The 20,614-nt window shown below is 40.6% G+C and overlaps 1 protein-coding gene across 2 annotated transcripts in view; it reads left to right on the top strand.

Annotated features, from left to right (window-relative positions):
- Positions 1–19,467, top strand: part of LOC148011011 (Intron maturase, type II family protein) — a 39,244-nt gene extending 19,777 nt beyond the window's left edge. The window contains exon 2 of one of the 2 annotated variants that reach the window (XM_087671505.1): positions 18,785–19,467. The gene's annotated coding sequence lies outside the window, so the exon portion shown is untranslated. The remainder of the gene's footprint in view (positions 1–18,784) is intronic. The other variant, XM_087671506.1, reaches the window with a different exon arrangement.
- The last annotated feature ends 1,147 nt before the right edge of the window (positions 19,468–20,614 follow it).

Raw genomic sequence — 20,614 nt, 5'->3', positions numbered from 1 at the left:
GTCCCAAATGGAAGCATTCCTTGCACCCGTTATGAAAGCCATTCCTCTTGCCAAAGCAATGGTGAAGCTCTCTCTTTCTACACCATGATTTAGGAATCAGCATGTTTTGATTTTCTTTGACAATGGGGCGACCCACGTAACATTACAAAAGGTGCAGCAACGGCGACGATGTGACAGGATGGAGTTAGAGGGAAAGAGCTATGGAAGTAAAAAGAATTCCATTCCAAGGGAAAGAAAATATCAATAGCCTATCCTTTAAGCACTCGTGAGAAACCCATCTCTCCTAAAGAACACGTGTGAGACACAAAGTGAACAATTCTGCTGGGCTTGTAAGTGAGTTGATCTGCATGGACTCGTAGGAAAAGTAAGAAAGCGAGAAACACTTGAATCGTGCATGGACTTGTAGGAAAAGTAGGAAAGCATGAAACACTTGAATCGTGCATGAGCTGTCAGTACCAATGAGGAATCCGAATAGGCTCATCTTGCTGTGACGGAGATTGAGTAGCATAGTTACCTGGAACGTGGAACATGAATGGGAATGGAAATGGGACCCCTTGGAATGATTGGAACGCCCAAGGTGAGGGAACAAGAACAGGGCGAATGACACATGTCTTAACTGGCCATTCCTTGCATGACCCAAATTGCCCCAATAGCTCCCCAATACTACAAATCACCCCAAATTGCCTTAAATGCCCCAAAATTACCCCAAATTGCTCTCAACGCCCCAAAAATGCCACAAATTCCCGAATGCCTTGAATGTCCTTCTAATTGCCTGAATACCCCTCAATGCTCCAAATTGACCCAAATGTCCCAAAATTGACTTGATTACCCCCCATAACTCCAAATTGCCCTAAATTGGCCCAAATGCCTCAATTACAATTTCCCTTGAAACTAGACAATATAAATGGGTGATTATCTTGGAATTGAGGATAGGGCTAAAATTTTATTGTGATTTGCAAGAGTTGATTATGCATCAAATTTGAACTTTGCATTGACTTATGATTGGCTTGTGGCTTGTCTTGATACTTTGAATCTTCAACCAGAGAGAGAAGAGAGAGAGAGAGAGATTAGTGCATGCACATTAGGCAATAGAGATGGATGAACATGTGGTAGGAGTGTGACACAAGTAAGAAGAAAAAAATAGAAAAAATGTCAATTTTTGGTTAGTAGGCCTAGAACGGCCGTTCCAAACACGGAACGGACTTGGGAACAACAGGGAACGTTCCCTAGCCGTTTCACCTCCTCGGAGGGTTTGGAACACATTAGACCATTCCTACAAGTTGAAACGACCATTCCATGTTTCTATGTTGAGTAGTCTCCGGTACCTGTAAGGTACCTGTTTGTGGTAGGGACCCCCCCCACGAAGGGAAGGTAAGTCCTCCTCATCTGAAGAAGGCTCCCCCTCTAACGGTTGATTAGCCCTAGAAGACTTTGGAGGAGAGGTTGAAGGGGTGGAAGTATGTGACGATGAAGTAGTAGTCGCATTTGTTAAAGGTGGTGGGGAAGCCGGAGTAGAGGGTTGAGAAGGTGAAGGGGGAGGAGCTGAAGACGAAGGAAGGGTGTTGAGAGGCAACTTGGAAGGAAGTAGAGGGACAAAGGGTGGGGGAGGGTGAGCCGATGACGAAGAATCACATATAAGAGAACCATCAATAGGATCCTTGGAGGTTGCAACCTCATTGAAGATCACATCCCTGCCCACCTCAAGCTTCTGGGTCTGCGGGTCATAGAGTCAATAGCTCTTTCTAGTAGTGTTGTAGCCCACAAAAATGAGCCGCTTGTACTTTCTTTGTCTTCCTCTTCCTCTTGTCCACATGGATAAATGCATCACATCCAAAGATGCGGAAGTGAGACATAAAGGGCTTGCGACCAAAGAAATCCTTGTAGGGAGTCATGTCTTGTAATGCAAAAATTGGGGAACGGTTGTGCATGTGAACCGCAATAGCTACCGCCTCACCTTAAAGAGTATGAGGAAGATCTAGATGCTTCAACATTGATTGGGCAATCTCCAGTATGGCTCGATTTGCATGCTTCACCACACCATTCTTTGAAGGTGTATTTGGATGGGTATACTCCATTCCAATGCCGCGATCCATGCAAAACTGAGAAAAGAGGTTAGAAGTAAACTCTCCACCATGATTTGCTTGTATTCCACGAACTTTGGAAATAGTTAGTGTCTCCACAAACACCTCACACTCGCAGAAATGAGAGTACGCCTCACTCTTGTACTATAGAAAATAAGGCCACACATAGCAACTAAAGTCGTCTATAATCAGCATCAAATACTTGGCCTTCCCAAGGGAGGCCGTGGCCATAGATCTACAAAGGTTGGTATGAATCAACTCATGCATGGTAAAAGCCCTCCTAGTGGCAACTTGGGGATGAGGCTACATATGCTGCTTGCCTCTCACACAACTAGGGCACAAAGTGTGAATAGGAGGGAAATCAAGAAGTCCCTCCACCATCTTCTTTTGAGAAGCCCATCGTATAGTGTCAAAATTTAAATGACCATAACGAGCATGCCAAAGCAGCCCAAGCTTGTGGGAAGACCTCGCGGCTAAGGTTGTGTCATGTGAGCATGTAAAGCCCACTCTCTTGGGATCTTGTCCAAAGAATGGCACCTGTAGAAGCATCCTCCATTGTCCCCGCATCCTGTGTAAATATCACGCAAGTACCAAGCCGAGTAAGACCATGAATATACAAAAGGTTAAAATCTAAATCCGGTACAAAGAGAACTTTGGTCGAAGAAGACTATTTGTCCAACAATAAAGGAATAGTCCCCACTCCGCAAACGGGAATGGTAGAATTGTCATCAATGGTGACGGTGCCCCCTTTGGCACTTAGGTCTTGAAGCCAATCTTGTCTGTAGGTCATGTGAGAAGAGGCCCCATTGTCAATGAGCTAAGGCTTCTCCCAAGTGGAAGAAGCAAGAGGTGTATCCTCCTTGGCAAATACATGCACAAAGGGAGACTCTGTTGTCACGGGGATAGCCTTCGTATCCTTCGAGTCCATCTTCTTTGGCTTCAAATGGGGGTACTTTTGTCAACACTTCTCGGATGAGCGCCCTTCCCACAATGTGGGCACTTGGGCTTTTTCTCCTTCTTGTCATCCTTCTTGTTCTCCTACTTTTTGTCCGTGGCTTGTGCCTTCTTCTTCTTACCTCCACCTGTATCTGAAGTAAATGCCTTGGTGGAGCTAGAACCACTAGCCCCAACCTCTTTGAGTCGCTCGTCATGCTCCAAGGTAAGCGGTTAAAGCTCCTTCCATAAGAGTGTCTTGCGGGTCCTTGATGTGATAAGGCTAGTGTAGAAGACATCGAACCGAGGAGATGGCAGTTGAGTCAAAAGGATCATAGCCATGTCTTCGGAGGATATCATCTGACCAAGAGAGGCAAGCTCACCCCTCATGTTCTCCATCTTCATGATATGCTCCTTCGGAGAGCAGGAGTCATCAAGACTAAGCATCTGCAACTTCTTCTTAAGGGAAATCTTGTGGGCAAATGTCTTATGTTGATACAAAGATGCAAGCTTCTTCCACACTTCCACCACGGTCTTCAATGTGCAAACATGCACAAGGATAGAATCTTGCAAACTCATAAAAAGAAAGGCTCGGGCTCGAGAGTTGAGTTGATCCCACAAGGCTACTAGGTTCATAGAAGTCCCATTTGCTGGATTCTCCTCAGGATGGGGGATAGAATCAGAAACAAGAGCCTAAAGATTGAAGGTATTGAGTATGCACTCCACCTTGCACGACCACAACGAATAGTTGGAACCATCAAGTTTGTCTTCTTTGGGTAATGAAGGTAAGACATGCACTTGCACTGAGGGTATTAAGGATGGCATCTTCACTTTGGATGGAGTCTTTTGTGATAGATGAATAGAAGGGGGACGGGTGCTAACGGGAGACTCCTTTCGTTAACTATAATTGCGATAATCGTGTCTCCGTTCAGAAGAGTGTATGGAAAGAAGCTCCTCCTTTGAGTCATCAAAGTGCATGAATTGGTAAGATATATTTAATCCTGCAATCACCAAGAAAGCTACGTTTGTCAAAGAAAGGCTGTCAATTGCCACCAGAAGGGGGTCACTTGCCCCAGGAAGTAGTCACATATGTCAGAAAGCTGTCGCCTGTACCAAGAAGCTGTTGGCTACAAAACACAAATTTGCGTTTGCTGCAAAATGTAGAACATAGGGGTCGCTTGATACTTGGATGTTGTCGCCCAGTCTTCTGGAGAAGTCGCTTGGTTGCAAGGAAGGTCAAACGGGCAATGGACCACTTGTATAGACTGTAAATGTAGTAAAAGCGGATTGAAAATATGTGTTTAATGTATTTGGGCTGCTCCTCCACGATGAAAACTTGCACTTTTGCAAGAAATCTCAAGATTGTGTTTTCACTTAGGTGATGATACCATGCGAGAGAGTGCGACGGAAGAGATACAAGAACATAGAGGGAATCAAAGAGAGGAAGAAAGAGGAACCAAAAGATAAAGGAAGAATACTGCACTGTCTAAAGAAGAATGCTGATACAATGGAGATGGATTAATCAATTCCCGCACACAGCCCAAAGCATCAGTGAGGGCACCGGATCAGGTTGATTACGATGGCAGCACCAAGCATGGAGAGTCAAAGTGTCGAGGTGTGCACCTGCAAATAGAAGATTGAAGATTGAAGTGTCTTTGCCAAGTGGGGGGTGCAGCTATAAATAGCAAAAACACCAAAAAATTGGCCGACGTGCTTCCGTAGGGGCCATAAATGCTGGCCAACCAGCAATAAATGCTGGTCAGAAAGAGAAAAATGCCAGAAAAAATAGAGGAATGACACCTTTCCAAGCATTGTATGGGCATGATTGCCATTCTCCATTAAATTTCTCGGACCCTACTCCAGAAAAATCCTAGATGACAATTACAAAGTTCAGCAAGTATAGACAGAATGTGGAAAGCAGAAACTGGCCTATGAATGCACATAGGAAACCGACAATAAAGAAAATGCACAAAAATTGCTAGAACTCCTATGCCTCTGTTAGATTTTGACAGGAGCTCACAACGAGGAGATGACAGACTGACATGACTAACATAATAAGCAGGCTAATAAGGTTAATGTGCTGTTAGAAAAAGAGCCGATTCAGCCCAAATTATACCCTATTTGATCACATGTGCTTTTGGTACAGAAGAAGGTGTTGAGCTGAAAATTTAATACCCATTGATTAGCTCTTTGTATAGCCCCAAAACAGTAAATTACCAAAAGTTTTATTAAATGGGGAGTGGTTCTAGAGAGTCTCTGTTTCCTACATGCAAAACCTTGATTTGGGAGGATCCTTCCGTGTCTATAAATAGACAAGCTGCCCACCATTCAACCTTTTTCTTGTCTTGCAGGTTTCAGCCATCAGCTCTCTTTCCACTAGCTGTCCAACCCCCCAATGAGTGCTACTACGTGGTCTGCAGTTGTCGCCCAACCTTCCTTTGCTTCTGATGATTAGTTTCCATCATCTATATTAGGTGTTTTTGTGTTTTCAATACTTTTCTTCATCAGCTTATGCTTCGATTGATGGTTATTGCACTCAGGATCCATCTTCGGTGGATAATACACATTGACACCTCCCTTAGCTCGCTCCCATGAGAGCCACCAACTGTTGGACAGCCTGCCTTTGAGCATCTTTTATATTCTTTCCTTCGTTTACAGCATTGATTTATTCACTTCAGAGTTGTCTTTTTTTTAATTTGTGTTTGTATTTTTTATGTTCTACGTTCCGTGTTTTGCATTTTGCATTTAGGGTTTGAGTTTTGTACATTACTATTTGAGTCTTTGTGTTTTAGTCATGGTCGTACTTTCTGTGTTTTCTCAGTGCAAAAACTAGCATATCTTCTCATGGTATCAGAGCCAGTGCTCTTGTAAAGAGTATCCTCTAGATAATGTGGAGGCTTGGTTTTGTGGGAGATAAATGAATGATATGTAATTGATTTATGATGTCTGAAACACCTTCTTCTCCGTATCCCATGTTGTCTTATGAGCCTCATTCATCATTGGAGGCCTTGAGAAGGCATTATGGACACAATGAGGAAGACAACACCCCACCTTCACCTTCACCCTTTTTTTCTTCTCTTATTTTAGATTTCAGTCTCTTGATTGAGGAGTTTGAAGAGTACTTGCATTATGTATAGTTGAGTTTATACCCCTCCTACTAACTTTGCTACTCCATTCAGACTAGTTGGTGAGGATGGCCACCTCTTGATCATGGAGGACACGCGACATATGGAACGACTAGCAATTTATCTTCTTCATCTCGGCCAGGCCCAATGTCAAGCTCCTACAACACCTTTGAGTCGTATGAATCAAAGCCCTCTCCTGTTTCTCCTTTTGGTGTGCGGGGTTAGGATTGTTTTCATTATGTAAACTTCAATAAAGGAGGCTCTCAAAGTAGACATTCTTCATAGGGTATATCTATATTTTTTGTTTCATTTGAGTGTGTAAACCACTCTTCTTAAATCCCTTGCATTTCACCCACTTCTAATCCACACCCCGATTTCTACTCTTTTTCACTCCAAAACCTCGGATCCTCCATCTTCACTCCTAGCGCTTTCTTTTTCTCCACACCATCGTCTACCTACCCTCACTTCACTACCCCTTTGTACCATGGCACATCATTAGGAGGAATGCCGTGCTTTAACACTGCACCTTTCACATATCCACAAGGAAACACTTCTTTTTACCTTGGGATGGTTGTGAAAGGCATCCCCCTCACTACCCTTGGTCACTCACCTCCTTGTTCCTCAATCTTATAGACGTAGGGCTTTCCATTCTCTGCTTATGGTGCATTGTCACACGCTCCATGTGTCGCTCTCTCGTAAAGATTTTCATCCTTTGCCCTACGTGTCCTTATCCCTCCTCCATGGGCTACTCATGCGGTCGTTATAACTATGCACATACCCATACCCACATTTGGATTCAGTGTGCACACTTCTTAATGGGCACTTTAGGATTAATTCACGAGTGTATTTTATTGTCCCCCTCTACGCATCCTACTGTAGTATCCCAAAATGACATTTCAAGACCTCCGAAATAAGAAAACCGTTTTAAATTGAAATGGAAATGGAAAAACAACATGTTGGCACCTTGCGAGGACGGGCAGATTAAGTTATCGAGTAAAAAACGCGTCTTCGTTTAGATTCACGTTTTTCTTTCTCCCAATCATCTCCTTTTCTTGCTCAGGCCTCACTGCCTCCTGTAGCTTCGGACTCCTCCTCCTCCTTCTCCTTTCTCCTTCTTCTTTTTCTTTTCTGCTGCTTTTTTTTCTCTCCTTATTCTAAGTTTTTTTTCTTCCTTATTTCCTTTCAAGTTCTTTTTCTTACATTTTCCTTTTTCTTGATTTTTCTTCCATTCCACTCCTCCTCTTCCTTCTTCAATATTATTCGTAGTTCTTAACTTCTTTTGAAATTCCCATTATCTAAGTCCCTTAACTTAAGGCTTAAGTCTTAAAGCTCTTTCAACTTTCATTCTTTTCCTTCTTCCAAGTCGAAAGTTTGGAGCCAAGAGTTTGTAAGTTCTAATTGTGGTGTCGGATCCATTTTGGAGGCATGTTACTCCAATCAAGAGATACAAGGGCTTCGATGGATTGAAGAAGTAGTGGTGTAACTATTGTGGATTGGAGAAATCAGGGAGTATAACCCGTGTGAAAGACCACTTGGTGTGCGTTTTCAACAAGGATCTTGTGCCTTCTATAAATGTACCGACAAAAGTAATGGTAAGTCTCCATTCTTTGACGTAAAAAACATATGGAGATTGAGCTACAAGAGGATGAATCCTCTCATCTAAGACCATATAGGAGTAATGAAACACAAGTGGGGTAAAGAGAGACAGTGGGCTTGGTGGCACTAGCCAAATTGAAGGTGCTAGTGGTCTATTAAAAAAAAGTGTAGCTATATTTGTATTGTGTCTGAGCGCAAAATGAACTCCGTTGCCATATTTTAGTAGTGGTGGGAAAATGGGCTTCTTGTATGGTGGAAGTGTTCATGCAAGAATTAATAGACATGCTATTGTAGAGGTAACTAGGAAGCTCGTACACTTATTTATTCAATATACCATTTCTTTCAATGTGGCCACTACATATCAATGGAAGAAGATAATTATGACAATGAGTTGTATATGGTGTGAATGGAAATGCCTCTCTGTGGATGCATCTTCGAAAGAAAAAAGCATCCATAGAGACTCAATTGGAATCCTTGAAGAAGATATATGTGAAATATGGATGCATAATATTATGGGATGGATGATCAGATATTTGCCAAAGTAATGTATTTGCCATTAGATTTACTCATATGCTTATTGTACTAGAGAGGTTGATACATGTTGGTTCAAATTTGATACAGATCATTGCTTGCTAGAAGTGACTCACATGGAGTGAGAGAGTCTACAAAGGCCCTTGCTTTTAGACGTAATGTTTTGAATGAGAGTTGGTGGCTTAAGGTAGAGATATTGATGAAGGGTCTTACTTCTATTTACATTGTCTTGTATATCATTGATATAGAGAGAAATACTTTGAGTCTTTTGTATGATAAGAGTGAATAAAATTTACGAGGCTTTGCTTCGCAACAGCTTTTGCTTTGGAACAAGCAAATTATTGTTTAACTTTTATATATGTAATATGAATAATTGTTTAATGGTAATGACTCATCGATGATTGTTTTAACTTATTTTATCTATAATCCATCATTCATTGTTTAAGATTCATATACAGTGTAGAATACTTGATGGAATTGGTTTCATAAACGAATCCATGCTATCACACATATATTGTATTCCCTTTAGCGTAGTGAGGAGCAATACACTAGCAAGGAGTTGGAGGAGGGCTTCATGGAATACATGAGATGCTTCACATGAGATGATCTAGATATGATAAGAGTAAAGGATGATTTGCTGGCATTCCGTAATCTCTCTCTTTATTTTGTCGAGCCCATAGCTAGGCTTTGAGAGATGTAGCTTCAGCTTGTTTCTTGGTGGGAGAAATACAACAATTGTGCTCCTACTTTGATATATGAGTCATGACTTTTATATTGTGATGATCTAATGCATTATGTAATGTAGGTTCTATAATCTATTGCCTACTTTAATGTTGATTTAGTAGCTTGTCTATTATCTAACCTCAATCTTTTAAATTTGAATAGAAACACCTTGCCATTTATATTCTCTTACAAGATTGTAGTTTAGGGCTTGCTGAGAGGAATTGGAGTATAAGGTGTTGAGCTAAAATAAGCATTACATGCTAAATGAGTCTCTTAAATAGTCCAAAAATGCTTAATTAATGAAAATCTTAAAAAGGTGCGCGTGTTGAATGAGTTTAAAACGATACGTGATACGAGATCCTGAAACTTTTCATAAATAGATAGTGTCCTTCATTTAGCCCAATCTCATTGTTTTAGGTTTCAGGCTCTCTAACTTCGTTGTCCACACCTCGTTTTGCGAAGGACATCTCAGCTCAAGTTGCCCATTGTTGTCTATATTAGTCTAGTGCGTGTTTTTAGTTTACATCTTGTAGTTTTCTCACCTTATAACCATTGTCTTACAGATTTGGCTCCTCTGCTATTGTGTTTGCAGCTTGGTGACTTGTTTCCACATTTGATGATTGCTTTTGGACCATTTCTTATTGTTGGTGACCATCCACACACTGTCGCTCTGTTGTTTTTGTTATTGCTTGGCTTGGAGGAGTATTTCTATATTTGCGTTTTCATTTTGTTGTTGCCACCCTAATGCTTGACACTCTTTTGAAGGCTGCGTTTACAAATTTTCTCTCTTACTCATTGCTTGTCTGCCACCAGGTCTGATATACTCGGTTGTGTATACCGGTGTTTGATATTCAAAGGCTGTCTTGTTGTGTTTCGGGATCTGTCAGCAGTATGACATACTCTTTGGCTCGGCACCTCTACCTTGGTCTTCGAGACATGAGTTTAGGGTATAGTTTTCATTCCTTGCAAGATCTATTTGTTGCATGAGCATTGTATATTCGGTATTCGGTCATTTATTCAAATTTCCATTGTTTCCATTGTTTGTGAGTTATCCTAACCTTAATTGTGTTCTTTTGAGTTTATGTTTTGTTGTACACTTTCATTTATGTTTCTAGGTTAGGATGTTTCTTCACACGGTATAAGAGCAAGATTCTCTTCTATGAAACTTAGCCTTTGATCTGAAAGCTCTTTACAAGAAGCATGAACAATAGGAGGGCAAGATGACGTTGAATACAGCTCTACCAGATCATCATGATGCTTTCGAGCCTAGCACATCGAGACACAAGACGAAGTGGGCTTTATAGCTTGCTTCTCCTTTCGACATGGGTAGCGAGTCTTTAGATTCCTATGGAGTCCATAGACCATATGAGGTCTTACGAGCCAAATACGATTTCATTCTCATGTATCGAGCTCATAGTAGATTGAAGGTAAAATTGAGTTTTTTCCTTTAGATTCGCTGCACCGATCTAATGATTTTGAAGGAAGAACAAAAGCCCTTTAGATTTACACACTCTTTAGGACCTCGTTTTTTTCTTCATTGGGTGGTGTCTCCATGATGGAGGTTTGTCCTTCCATCTCCACACTTTTGGGTTTTTCACGGCTTGGGAATGCCACCAAGCCATCACTAAGTGTATGTTAGTTGGTACCACAATTTGCATCCATGGCGTTACCTAGTAGGGCTTTTGGTCATTTTGCTATGCTCCAACAGCCTACTGTTGTATAAGGCTTGTGTCTCGGTGTCTCCACCTTCAATGCCACTTCATGGAAACATTCATGTTCCAGTGTGTCCGCATCAATCGATATCCATTGGACTTTTTCAGTCTATTTCTACGTATCCATCTCCACCTTATACTTATCTCTCTCCACCACCTACTCATCACTTATCTAACACCTCATGGTTCTTGCACCTTATCAGGCAAATGTGCCTTTAATGACAAGACTTGTTTTAATGGATCAAACTTCACTACTTGGTCAAATGTGATGAGACATATCCTTGACTAACAGAATCTATGGGAACTTGTGCAGGGTTTGGAACCCCAATCTGATCCCGCACTTGTTCCATATAAGGTTGTTCGCCCATGGAAGGTTAGGAATATCTATGCTATTATTGAGCTGATGTAAGGTCTACTACTTGAATTTCATTCACAGCTTTAACATTTTAACTTAGCATTCGAGCATTGGGCACACTTGATTGATCACTATGTGGCTCAGGATATGACCTGTCGCATCAACTGGGATCATGAGCTCTAAAACTTTAAAATCATTGATCGGGATGACTTGAAAATCAAGTTGGTAGATTATTAGCGGCTTGTTGCGGACATCTCTACCATGGGGGCTCCTAAGCATAGCTACATGGAATGGAAGACTCAGGGCTCAAGAGCCATAATGATAAATTTAATTGTTTAAACTTTAAAGGCCCAAGTCACAAGTGGCAAGTCCCAAGGCCAACAATATATAGAAATGTAAAAAATAAAGTCTCTAGTGTATCAAAACGATGATGGATCAAAAAGATACATGTAACATCAAACTCGAAGTTTCAAGATCATATGACATAGAATAAATCATGAATCATGATAGATCATAGACATCCAAACTCCATGGATCATGGTCTATGTGGCATGCTGAATGACAATATCAGAGTATCCTCAAGCTGCAAGGGCCAAGGCTCAGGTCCCAGCCTCTAGTTCCTCAATGCTAGTCTGCCATGTCATCGAAGCTCTCTTCTGTTGCCTTCTCCTCAGTCTCTCCTGAGTTTGGGACTTGCCTTGTTGTTTGTTGCTCCTCTTGCTCCATCTCTCACTGAGTAAAGATATCAACCTTTGTAGTGATACTATTGCAAAGCATATGTAAGTTTGCATTGACAAAGACAAGATCATTGGCCTTGTGCACACCAAGGCTACTCCTTTTCTTGGACACAATGTGGCTGTAAGAGCTCCACAGTTGCTTTAACAAGAGGAGGTAACAGCTTGGCTCAAATGCCTTTGTATCACCATAGCCATACGAACCACGATCAAGCCTATACAATGTAAGCTGATTCCTCATTGTGGGCCTTGCATCAATATCAGGAACCATACGCTTCAAGACGCGATTTCAGTCATCACTAACCTTCTTATTATTCTCTTGCCCATGACCTTGAAACTCAGGGTTCAACATGTATGCTACTGAATGTAAAGGAGATGCATAGACATCCACCGTGTCACACTTAAAAGTGTGGATCGCATCATACTAATCTTCATTTGGCACCAGCTCCTTTAAGCGCTCAATCATCTTGCCCATAGCCTCGTAGACCTTGCCAATACATGGTTGCATTACATCTATGAGGTTCAATAAGTGAATGATTGGGTGAACCATGGCATTAATCCTCTTCACCTCATCCCAAAATCCGATGTTCTCAGTTGTGGCCATGCATGACATCGGTGTAGGAGTAGAAGCCAAAGGGGAGTTCTAAACTCATCACTAATGAATACTTGAGGAGAATCTTCTTAGACTTCTTTGAAAATTCATGGTGAACATATTGATGGTTAAGCACAAAAGTGGCCATCTAAGTAGCTTTGGTGATTGTGGGTTCAATCCATGAAAGTTTACCGATATCCTTGAGAATATTATTTAAATGGTAAGCCATGCAATAACAAACTGTAATGTGGGGGTAGTAGCTCTCAACTATAGTGCTAGTAGCTCTATTTGTTGGCTCATCATCTGCCATGAATGCCACAACATTTTATGGTCCAATTATCTCAATGCTATCTATCCACTTGTGGGCAAGTACATCGGCATTCTTGTCTGTGTGCCTGAAGCATCATGCAATGAAACAAAGTACATCTCACTACGAGAATATGGTACCAGCCCATGAATGGATCCCTTGTGAGTATTGTTGCATCCATCTGCGATCAATGTCACACCGTGGTGTGCCCAAAGCCTCTTGGTATCCTCTGCAGCTTGCGCACCCTTGTGCCTCTCTGTCTCCAAGAGAGTAATACGCCACTGCTTTCATGATGGCGGTGTGTACGAGGGGCCATATTTGACAATCTTTTTTAGCATTTCCTTGAAAACCCCCGACCTAATTGATGATTGAACACAATGCACATCATGATCTATCAATGATCATACAAACGGTCAGTGCAAAGAGGCAAACTCCACAAACTTGGATCTCTTGAGGCGCTACATGTCAGAGCATAAGACATAGTGGGAGCCATATTTGATTTTGTTTGAGTTTGCATTTAATAATAACGTAGATAGTTCCACTAATTAAGCTCCATTTGAGGTTATGGAGGGTGGTAAGAAAGTGCCTCCTATTTTGCAGACTAAGAATAAGATCTTTGAGCTTGATTGCTATATTGAGAGTATGGATGTAGGTTATCAAAATGTAAAGTGGGCACTTAAAGATCGTATAAGAAGCAAAAGAGGATTACTCATCACCATAGACATGCGTTGTAGTTTACGGAGGGTGATTATGTATTGCTGCATTTTGAAAAGACAAGGCTAATGCAAAGTAGGTATTTTAAAGATGGTAAGAGAAGCAAAAGAGAACAACTAATCACCATAGATATGCATTGTTGTTTAAAGAGGGTGATTGTGTATTGCTATGTTTTGAAAAGGCAAGGCTGAAAAAGATGAAAGGGAGAGAGAGATTGCATTCAAAGATGGGTATGCATTACTATGGGCGTTTAGGTGTTAGAGAAGATAACAATGATGGTGCATGTAGATTGAAATTGCTTCCATACTGGCAGATACATTATGCCTTTCATGTGGCCTTATAGAGGCCTTTTCATTCTGATGTACTAGAGAATATATTTGCTGAAATTCAACTTGAATTCTCTTAGTGTTTGCCATACACACTTTGTGTTTCTTCCCACAATCCCTTCTCTCTCTCTCTCTCTCTCTTTGATATGTTATGAGCGTTTTTTTCGTTACGTTACTTTCCTTGATATATATACATGTGCATTAATTACTATGCAATAAAAACAAGAGATTAGAAAAAGGGAAAATCATTGGGGCTGACTTTATGCTACCTTCAGTTGCTGTACAAGAGTTTACAATGAAGAAAACTAATATAGAATGAAAAAAAACGAGTTCTCTTTATAGGGAGAAGGGAATAGCTAGTGCAAAAAAGTAAAGTGGAGTAGCATAAGACAAGTGTCTAGCCACATGTTATGAGGTGACAAGTGGAATGTGTGACAAGTGTCTTGCTACTTGTCTTTTCTCTATGGTCTTTTTTTGGGCTAAGTACTATCAAGAATAAAAATAACTAAATTAAGTAAGCATTGTTAGAATACAAAGTCAATCTTTTTAGATTGTCATCCCTAATTTTTAGAGCTAGCATTTTTAGACCAATCTAAGGCTTCTAAAATTTAGGGAACTCCTCCTTTTTACGAGAAATTACAAAAATAGTGTTGAAACCTTTATACAAGTTTTCCGTGCAAAGATATATACATCTTAAGCTTTTAGCCTACACATGGACAAAGTATAAACATTTCATGATCATGCCATCTTGAAGATTGTATGTGTTTGTTTTGGCTGATCTAGCCCATCTTTCAAGGCATTAATTCTTTCTGTGTGTGAGCTCGACCTTGATGTACTTGAGTTTCAGTCACAGGTGCCTAATCGAGTCATATAGGTGGAAGTGTGTACTATCTTTCCTTTAACCCATCATGTGGGTCCATCATAACCTATGGCACTCATGAGTCATTAGTGACTAGCGCTAATGCTTATTTCTTTATATCGTGTAAGTAGATAAAGACATATCACAAGAGGTATCAGTTGTTAGGGCCAATTCAATACCAGTTGCCCAAGATTAAGCGATAAAGTTTGCATTTTCAGTTTTGTGTATTATTGCTTGCTGTAATTGGTGATAAATCGGGTCATTCTACCACTCTTTCCAAAGGCTGGTTTTAGGGGTCCAGAGCATTGCTTGATGCTCAAGGTGAAGGTAGCGATTTTATGACTCCTTTAATGATGGACAACTCTAGTGTATAGTGGATCTTAGATGTATTCAACATGCATCCAAGTTATTGTTGTTTACAATATGTTTGCTATGAGATCACTTCTTAGGGTACTAGTCAGTGCTCTTGGTACGTAGATGTGTATGGTTTTCATTACAACCCTGAAACTATACATTTGCATTAGATTGATTATGAGTTGTTGGTTTTCAATGGATAATCATCAACGATTAGTAGTATTCAGCTGGTTTTTTTGGACAAGTGTATTATATGATACAATCGATAGTTCAACCATGGTCTATGCTTAGTTAGTCTATGCTTTACTATGGTTGATTGGTTAGTATGTTTTGGTTATGTTGTTTGGAAATTTTCAGCGAGAGTTTGGTAGTAGCGTGGTTAAGCAATAGTGGCCGATATTGTTTTACTATCATGCCTTATGGAAAATAATTGTAGTGCAATATATTGCTTTTGGCACAATATAATGCAATTGGGGATGATTGCAAGGATTTCAAGGGAGAGCACACGAACATGTATTTTTGATACTTTGCTTAGCATTTGTCTTAGATATTAATTAAATATGCACATGTGATGTGTAAGTTAGTTAAGTCACAATGATTAATGGCCTAGGACCTCAAGATATTAGTGGGTATCAAAGGCAAAAGTTGTAATAATTAAATATCAAAATTATTATTTCTGAAAATAAATTGAATGGCTGAAAAATCTATTAGGAAGATTGCCACTTTGCAAAACTTTCCTATGCAAGTGAAGGGAATGCTGTTGGAGGCTACTGGAGATTCATTGCAGCATGTGGAGAGAGAGAGAGAGAGAGAGAGAGAGAGAGAGAGGAGGTGAATTTGGCTTGTGCAGCCACCAGAAGACACAAGGACAACAAGCGATTGTTTTCTTGGCAGCCCCACTAGCAGCGGGTGATAGCATGGGTGACAGCTTCCTGGAGTCTCCTAGCAGCAAGGTTCAGCATTCAATATTGTCATCAGGCAGGTGGCACCAAATTCCAGCTATTTCTAGTGACATATCATCTAGGAGAGAATTGGGCCTATAGCAGCCACTAGAAGACACAAGGATAGCATGCGACTGTTTTCTTGGCAGCCCCAGCAGTTGGCGACAGCGTGGGCGACTTCCTGGAGCCCCCTAGCAGTAGGTGTCTGCATTTAATGCTGCCATTAGTGAACCTCGCCAACAAATTCCAGCCATTTTTGACAGATCATTGAAGTTTTCTCTCTCCTTAGCATTCTTCATTTTCAATCATTCCCAGCAGATCTCAGCCATTTTCATCAGAATTCAGCCATTAATGGTGGATAGTAGGACCATTAGTTGTTGTGAACTCTAGTTTATAGCAGAAATTAGGCTTTATCAGCCACCTTAGGTCATGTGGCAAGAAATTGAAGGCTTAGTTCTTGGAATCAGCAATTGGAATTTGAGGAATTGCTAGAGATTTCAAGAGGCCAGCTATCCCATTGGATTTGGGATTCATTTTGACGAGCCAAGGGTCAATTGGAGGCCAACCCTTTGTTAGGTCAAAATCAATTTGAAGGCTTGTCTGTCATTTATGACAGCAAGAGACATTGGAAAGTGAAGGAGTTTGGAGCCAATCTCAATGTACTTCAACTGATTTGAACCGAAGGCTTGTTTGTCATTTTTTATGACAGCAAGAGACATTGGAAAGTGGAGTAGTTTGGAGCCAAATCTTAGTGTGCTTCAACCAATTTTAACTGAAGCTTAAGAATTACCGCAAGGGGGCGCTAGTTTTGGGGCCAACCATGAGTCTACTACCAAGATTAATCAGTAACATTTGTATCTTTTAGTTTACGTGAATTTTATGCTTGCTGGAATTAGTGCTTAATCATGTCATTATCACCCTTTCAGAGAAGGAAGGATGGTTTCACCACCTTTCTTGGGTTGTCTCATCTTCTGTTGAGTTGTGCATTATGACAATGAGTCTTGCAACTGGTATCAAAGCTGAATCTCAATAACATGCAAAGGAGCAGTTGGATCGGAGGATTCCAAACTTGTGTTTTTTTTTCTCTAGAGTGGGTAAGGATTTACTTTTTCTGACCATGGGTCTTTTACACAAAGAGGATTTGTATAGAGACCTTGTGATGCAAGTGGAGACAGCATGAGCTGTGACAAAGGCGAGACTACTTGAAGGCGGTATCACTTTGACAAGAGCTTACTATTCTCCCAAGTCAGTTGACTTTTTGCTGTTTGATAGTCTCCCAGCTTTGAGGGTTTGTTGAGATCGGGTGGCCTATGGAACGAAGGTTGGAGACTAGAGTGGTTGGTGGTTCCAAACTCGATGGATGAAGAGTTTAGTATGGTGGGCTTGGGCCACAGCTCTCTAAACAACAAGAGGGCGAACATTATCCAGGTGTCCCCACTGCCCAGTTCACATTGAGGATTAGAACTCTCTAAATTACTTGTTTCTTTGTGTGTCGTCTTTGAGATAAGATATTGTGGGAACTTTTCTTCCCTGAATTAGATTAGAGTATTGAGATGCTCATTTAAAAAGCCTTATCAAATGTGCCACAATTGGTTACAAATGGTACCAGATCAGTTTAGATCTCTCTCTGTTTGTGCTAGATCAGGTTTCCTTTGTTCCAAGCTTCTCCATAAGCAATTACAATGGCCCTAGCTGTGGAAAAATATTTGGCTCACGTTTCTTACTTGTCTAATACAGGCTGCCATGTTTTGATCCATTAGAATTCACCAGACTAGTTGAAGCTGGGCACTTTGGCTTGCCTTTCTCAAAAACTAGTATTCTTTTTGTAACCTGATTTTACTTTTATTATTTTGATATATTGCCCAATTTTAATTGTCATTGCAGCTTTTTTATTGTGCATGCTCGTACAGAATACAACGCTCATCTTAGATGTCGTGCTACCAAAATATCCCAGCATCAGTGCTGCTAGAAAGCTACTAATCTAGGGCTGGAGTGCCTAAATATGAGATAAAAAGCTCCAATTAGCTAACTTAGTATCAAAAGCATTCACATACAGCATCTAATCCATTATGCTCCTAATTTTAATGTATTGCTACACCAAAATACCTCTGCAGCAATGCTGATAAAAAGCTACCATCCTGTTATTTTGGAATCCTCAAGTGTCTCGCCCTACAGCAGGAATGCTCCTAAATAGGAGACAGGATCCCCAATCAGGTACCTTTGCTAGTTGACAGAGCATGCACATACAGCATATAATGCATTGTGCTCCTGACCTTTTCATTCAGTACAAGTAGTGCTGGGAATCAATTATCATTGTCCATAATATAGCAGGATCACCCAAAGCAAATCTCTGATGGCCAAGCTGTGAAGCTGGAATGCACGGACTGTTGCTCAATGAGATGATGGGTGGGTTCTTTTCATAGTTATATAAAGATGAGTAAAGCAGATTATATCTATCAAGTAGGCTCAGGCATTGCCATCCCTTAATTATTGAAAAGATTTGATCTCTCTGTCAGCATGGTCAAATTAGTATATGAGGTTTATATTCTTCTCCAATGAACAGGTTATCAAATGTATGCAATGTGCTGCTATGGCCTAAATGTGGATTTGGATTTTCTGTGCCTTACCAACAATAGTATTTAAGTAGCTTTTGTTAACAGAATGAGAACACATATTATGACATGCCTAGTGGTTAGTAGTTTTTATTATTCCATGTGATCATCTATCCTCTTCATTGCCTACACAGATAGTTCACCATTTTGAGATGGACTCTTGATTCAGATGACTTCAGGATGTCATTATGTAGCATTATTTCTTAGTTTTTTGTTTGTTTTAGTGACTGGGACAGTGTTGCTCACATTCTAAATAGAGACTGCTGGCTATCCATTCAATATTGTGCAGGTTATGCAGATGAAGCTTCACCATCTATGCAATTTGTAATAGATCCAGGCTTGCAATGAAAAGCTCTTTTGAATCCTTGTAGTGGAGAAGCCTGAGCACAACAAATGTTTGCCTGCTGACCATTCTGTGAGGTATCAATGGGATGCTTCGCTCCTACAATCTGCTGGACGGTCATACATAATGATCTGTATTCAACATTGTTTTAGATAGGCCTGGGTACCAGGCTTATCCGTAAAATCTGTCAGATATCATTGTAGAGGAAGCTTCCTAGATGCGACAGGCCAGACCTTCTGAAGACCCCCAGAAAGATGCCTTATAAGCTGCCTATGTAGCACTCCATATCTCTGGCAAGGCTTCAGGTGTTGTCCTTTGGCCACCACTGTTGATCAGGTTTATTATTTCAACATGGAAGCTCCCATGTGTTCAGGACACTCTTTTGAAAAGGCTGTCCTATATGGAGGCAACTTTAGTTTTAGTTGCTGGAGTAATTTCTGTTCATCAGATAGTAAGAAACGTTTTTGCATTGTGGGTTACTTGTCAAGCTTCAAAAATACATTCTTAACTTTCAGACTTTCAGCATATCTGGACCATTATTCATGTCCTCATTTTGAAAGAACAATGTGTGTAGGAATTTTTATTTCCTATTACTTTTTAAATATTTTGGGTTACAATGTTGAAATATTGCAGCTTCGCATGATTATGCCCAAGTTGCTTAAAGTAAGCATTTAAAATGCTCATGCAAGTTGTATTGAGGAAGAATATTAGATGTGAATGGATATTATACTATGATGAAATAGTTGCACCACAAGCTGGGTATATGAGCTATAAGTAAGCAAACTATTTTGGCTAGAGCCCTGCCATTTAGTGTGCCTAGCATGCAACATGCTTTCAAAAACCATCTAGCTTTGTATATGCCAGGACCTCATGCGTTAGCCACTTCATTCTAGAGAGATTGACTTAGTAGTAGAGTGCGGATGGTATTAAACCCCAGCACCCTTGTTTTATTGATCCATGTAGCCCAAGAGTCCAGAAATACATGCTATCCCTACTCTGCCCCTGAAATTCCCAATTGTGGAAGGATATCCTGCCATGCTGCATTAGCAATGAATCTATCCCAAAATAGATGCCTGAAAGAGTTACATCTTGAGCACATGTACACTTACAATTTAAGAATCTTTATAGCTTTCTGCAGTGAAAAATGCCCCCATAATGATCTTCTATGCAAAAGCCTTGTTCCTCAAACGGAGCTCAAAAGACCAAGTGATTCTGAATTGCTTGAGCTAATAGTTTAGGGAAGATGTCAATTTGCCCTGTGACTTGCATACTTTGCTTGCTTCAAACCACACCCCTGTCACCAAAAAACTTGTAATTTTTGAATTTAGACAATTTGCAAGTAATTTCCTGGAAATTTGCAGCTGTAGCGAATGTGCTTTGTGTTGATATTGTGTCATGCTAGTGGACCTGGGAGCATGATTTGCCACCAGATCCTATACTAATTTAGATGACTCCAAGAGTTGCCCTCTCCTCCTGCATTCCTCAAATGATGCCACATGTATGCTTGGCAGACCTCATGGCACTCTATATGTACCATGTTTGACATGAAGTTTCCTCTCTGTCCAAGCATAGTTGCTAATGATGGTCTGAAAGCCCAAGACCAGCAGATGTTCTCTTTCATGTCTGTCAATGTGTTGCTGAAGTCCCATGTGGCGCTGTTTAAAACTGTGTACCAATCCCTCATAATGCACATGTTGAGTCGAGTAAACTTGATTACCTTCATGGCTTGTGTGATGGTTATATTGGCACTACTTAAACCCCATGCTTCTTGTTGAG

Source organism: Lygodium microphyllum, chromosome 29, assembly GCF_053477565.2.
Source record: "Lygodium microphyllum isolate KBCC chromosome 29, Lygodium_microphyllum_v1.1.10, whole genome shotgun sequence".
NCBI lineage: Eukaryota > Viridiplantae > Streptophyta > Polypodiopsida > Schizaeales > Lygodiaceae > Lygodium > Lygodium microphyllum.
This window is presented reverse-complemented; position numbering and strand designations above follow the sequence as displayed.